The 4,947-nt window shown below is 42.1% G+C and overlaps 1 long non-coding RNA gene across 1 annotated transcript; it reads right to left on the reverse strand.

The window, feature by feature from the left end:
- Positions 1 to 480: 480 nt before the first annotated feature.
- On the reverse strand, positions 481 to 4,229 carry LOC127159876 (uncharacterized). The gene is made up of 3 exons (XR_007826585.1): positions 4,062 to 4,229; positions 3,869 to 3,959; positions 481 to 655 (listed from the first exon to the last, which is right to left on the reverse strand). It is a non-coding gene; the product is annotated as an uncharacterized LOC127159876 (long non-coding RNA).
- Between the last annotated feature and the right edge of the window lie 718 nt (positions 4,230 to 4,947).

A 4,947-nucleotide genomic window follows, 5' to 3' on the forward strand; every position in this document is an offset into this window, starting at 1 on the left:
AAACTAAGGAGACCAGAGCCTGGTCTGTACTTGGTTGGCTGACCAATATGAGAAGACCTAGCATGCTGCTGGGGCCAGCTATTTGGCCGACCAGCAGGGGGCGCTCATTCCCTGACATGTTTAAGATGGTAGGCAGAATCATCATCTTTTGTAAAGCTAAGCAGGTCCCAGCCTGGTCTGCTGTTGGATGGGAGACCCATTAGAGAAGACTCAGGCTGCTGCTGGTGTTGGTTTTATGCCGATCAACAGGGGGCGCTCATCCCCTGACATGAATTGGTGCAATTTTCCTAGTATAACCCTGCGGGCCTCAGACTGTAAAATAATCGACCGTTTGATCAAACGGTCCTTGTAAAAAGGAGCATCCTTCAGGTGAGGAAATAAACTGGCTTCCTGACCAACTCTTGTCCTTAATAATTCAATTCAATTCAATTCAAATTTATTTGTATAGCGCTTTTCACGATACATATCGTTGCAGGCAGAGATGTGTGGTAAAGATCAATTAATGACGTAATCAAACAGACAAAGAACACTATAAATTAGTAGCAGAATTCGGTAGTGCTGTATGTTTTCAGGGTTGGCATCATCTGAAGTCCTCTGTGGGGTTGGCATCATCTCTTCTTAAGTGTTCTGGATCCACACTGGAGCTTGTGAATTCCTAGTTACCATGGGATGTCAATCCCATGGCAAAAACAGAGAACAAATAGGAACATAATTAGCGTAGCTGCTGTTCAAACTAAGAAAAGGAAGGTTTGTTAAACCAGAGCTAAAAGATTAATAATGAACATTTGATCAGATATAGCTGCAGGAAAAGTTTATGAGATGCATTATTTGAATGCTTGGCTAAAAAGATGTGTCTTTAATCTAGATTTAAACAGAGACAGTGTGTCTGAACCCCGAACGTTATCAGGAAGGCTGTTCCAGAGTTTGGGTGCCAAATGTGAAAAAGCTCTACCTCCTTTAGTGGACTTTGCTATCCTAGGTACTACCAACAGTCCAGAGTTTTGTGACCTTAGGGAGCGTGATGGATTGTAGCGTGGTAGAAGACTAGTTAGGTATGCAGGAGCTAAACCGTTAAGTGCCTTATAGGTAAGAAGTACTATTTTATAGCTGATGCAGAACCTAATAGGTAGCCAGTGCAGAGACTTTAAAATTGGGGTAATATGATCATATTTTCTTGACCTGGTAAGGACTCTAGCAGCTGCATTTTGGACTATCTGTAGCTTGTTTATTGAAGATGCAGGACAACCACCTAGTAGTGCATTACAATAGTCCAGTCTAGAGGTCATGAATGCGTGAACTAGCTTTTCTGCATCAGAAACAGGTAACATGTTTCGCAGCTTGGCAATGTTTCTAAGATGGAAGAATGCTGTTTTTGTAACATGAGAAATATGATTTTCAAAAGACAAGTTGCTGTCTAATATAACACCCAGGCTTTTGACTGTAGTGGAAGTAACAGTACATCCGTCTAGTTGTAAATTGTAAGTCAAAAGATTCTGTGTATTGTTTTTAGGTCCAATAAGTAATATCTCTGTCTTATCTGAATTTAATAGCAGAAAATTGTTGGTCATCCAATCTTTTACATTTTTAACACACTCTGTTAACTTCGATAATTCAGAAGTGTCATCTGGTCTTGTTGAGATATATAGTTGAGTATCATCAGCATAACAATGGAAACCAATCCCGTGTTTTCTAATAATATTACCAAGGGGCAGCAAGTATATTGAAAATAGTAGAGGACCTAGAACAGATCCTTGTGGCACTCCATACTTTACTGGTGATAACTGAGATGACTCCCCATTTAAATAAACAAAGTGGTAGCGATCAGACAGGTAGGATCTAAACCATTTTAAAGCCTGCCCTTGGATACCTGCATAATTTTGTAGTCGATCTATTAGTATGTCATGATCTATAGTGTCGAACGCAGCACTAAGATCAAGTAAAACTAGCAGTGAGATGCAGCCTTGGTCTGATGCAAGAAGCAAGTCATTAGTGATTTTAACAAGTGCAGTTTCTGTGCTGTGATGGGGCCTGAAACCTGACTGAAATTCTTCATAGATATCATTTTTTTGCAAGAATGAGCACAGTTGAGCAGATATAACTTTCTCTAAAATTTTAGACATAAATGGAAGATTAGAAATGGGTCTATAATTTGCCAGTTCACTAGGGTCTAGTTGTGGTTTCTTAATAAGAGGCTTAATAACTGCCAGCTTGAATGGTTTAGGGACGTGACCTAAAGATAACGATGAGTTGATAATATTGAGAAGCGGTTCTTCTGCCACAGGTAACAATTCTTTCAGTAATTTAGTGGGTAAAGGATCTAATAGGCATGTTGTTGGTTTAGACACAGTGATGAGTTTATTTAACTCTTCCTGTCCTATAGCGGTAAAGTACTGCAGTTTTTCTTTGGGTGCGACGAAAGAAGTTGACATATTAGATGCAGTATAATCTACATTGGTTATTGTATTTCTGATGTTATCTATTTTATCAGTGAAGAAATTCATAAAGTCATTACTATTAAACTGTAAAGGAATATTTAGATCAGGTGGCATCTGGTTATTTGTTAATCTAGCCACTGTGCTAAATAAAAACCTTGGATTGTTTTGGTTATTTTCGATGAGTTCGCGGAAATGCTCAGCCCTAGCAGCTTTTAAAGCCTGTCTGTATCTGGACATACAGTTTTTCCATGCAATTCTAAAAACTTCCAAGTTAGTTTTTCTCCATTTGCGCTCAAGATTGCGAGTTTCTTTCTTGAGGGAATGGGTATTACTGTTGTACCATGGCGCAATACGTTTTTCTCTAACTTTTTTCAATTTGATGGGGGCAACAGCTTCTAACGTATCGGAGAAGATGGTGCCCATATTGCTAGTCATTTTGTCTAGATCCTGTGTATTAAGGGGTACACAGAGCAGTTGAGATAAATCAGGCAGGTTATTTGTAAATCTATCTTTGGTGGCTGGAACAATAGTTCTGCCAAGACGATAACACGGAGCCATATAGTTAATATCAGTGATACGCAGCATGCACGATACAAGGAAATGGTCAGAAACATCATCACTTTGAGGTACGATATCTATATCAGTAAGATCAATTCCATGCGATATAATTAAATCTAGCGTATGATTAAAACGATGAGTGGGCCCGGTGACATTTTGCTTGACTCCAAAAGAGTTTATTAGGTCAGTAAACGCAAGTCCTAACGCATCATTTGTATTATCAACGTGAATGTTAAAATCACCGACAATTAGCACTTTATCAAAATTAACCAATAGTTCTGAAAGGAATTCTGCAAATTCTTTTAGGAAATCTGTATATGGCCCTGGCGGTCTATACACAGTAGCTAAAACAAGAGATAGGAGAGATTTCTTTTGCATATCTGGCAGAGTAACATTAAGCAAAAGTATTTCAAATGAATTAAACCTTATCCTGTTTTCTGAGTAACATTGAGAATATCACTATATATTGTTGCAACACCACCACCACGACCAATCTGACGGGGCTCATGCTTATAGTAGTAGTTTGGTGGAGTAGACTCATTTAGACCAATATAATCATTAGGTTTTAGCCAGGTTTCGGTTAAGCAGAGTACATCAAAACTATTATCTGTGATCATTTCATTCACAATAACCGCTTTGGGTGCAAGTGATCTAATGTTTAGGAGCCCAAGCTTAAAAAATGGTTTCTGTTCGTGTATTTTGCTTTTTTCTGGTTTAATTACGATCAGATTTTTTCTAGATCCTGCATTAAATTTATGTTTTGACCTCACTATTCGAGGAACAGACACAGTCTTTATAGATTGGACAGTGCAAGTACTATCATTTAAGCGTTCAGAACAAAAGCCATCATAGCAATCATTTGAGAATGTACTTACTAGTCAAATGGAGCGTAGCGTCCTGGAGATGTTGTCCGACAGCAGTTCCGCTCCGACTCTGCTGGGGTGCAGGCCATCAGCACGGAAAAGCCTAGGACGTTCCCAGAAAAGATTCCAATTATTAACAAAGAGCAGTTGCTGTTCTTTACACCATGTCAATAACCATTCATTTAGAGCAAGAAGTCTACTGAACCTTTCGTGCCCACGTCGATACGTGGGAAGCGGTCCTGACACGATGATCCTCGTCGCGGGCGACGTGCTGCGAACCGTCTCGATCAGGCTGCTTAAGTCCCTCTTCAGAACCTCCGTCTGCCGCAGCTTGGTGTCGTCCACCCCTGCGCGCAGGACGATCGCGCCAACGCTCTCGCCGTCCTTCAGGATTGCGGGTATCTGCGCAGAAACATCGAGAACGCGAGCACCAGGAAAACAGTGGGTGTGGACTTTACCTTTAGCTAAAGTAGCACGTACGTACCGGACAATGGAGTCTCTGACGATCACAGCGTCACGTTCCGTCTCGCGGAGGGGAGCGAAGCGGTTCCGGGTGGAGATCTCGAAGACCGGAGGCGGCGGAGGGGGCGAGGTCCTCGGCCGGGGCCTGGCTCGCGTCTTCCACTGCTGCTGCACCCAGGGTCCGTGGTGTCCCGGCGCCGGAGTGAAGGACATCTGGGAAGATCGCGTCCAGGGTGCACGGGACCTGTGCAGAGAAGCACACGGAGTAGAGGTGGTCAGAGTGTTAGTATCGCGCTGTATACTTACCCGGGAGGATTCCAGAGCGGCTCTCCGCTCTCTCAGCTCGGTCTGCCTCACCAACAGCTCCTGGATCTGCTTCTCCACGGCCTCCAGCTCGAGCTGCAACGAGTGCAGCTCGAACGTGTCATCACCTGCACTCAAAGGTGGACACAAATTTGCCATTAAAGCAAGTAACAGTGAGTAAACAATGGTAATGTGTGTAAATAGTGTGTAAACAATGCAAGCAGGATTAGCGGCAACCACGCTGGTGCTGCTAACGGGCTATAAGCTAGCAACTCGGGAAATCAAAACAAAACTAGTTATAACAAAGTAATCCGGATGTTTTAGTT

Source organism: Labeo rohita, unplaced genomic scaffold (assembly GCF_022985175.1).
Source record: "Labeo rohita strain BAU-BD-2019 unplaced genomic scaffold, IGBB_LRoh.1.0 scaffold_2597, whole genome shotgun sequence".
NCBI lineage: Eukaryota > Metazoa > Chordata > Actinopteri > Cypriniformes > Cyprinidae > Labeo > Labeo rohita.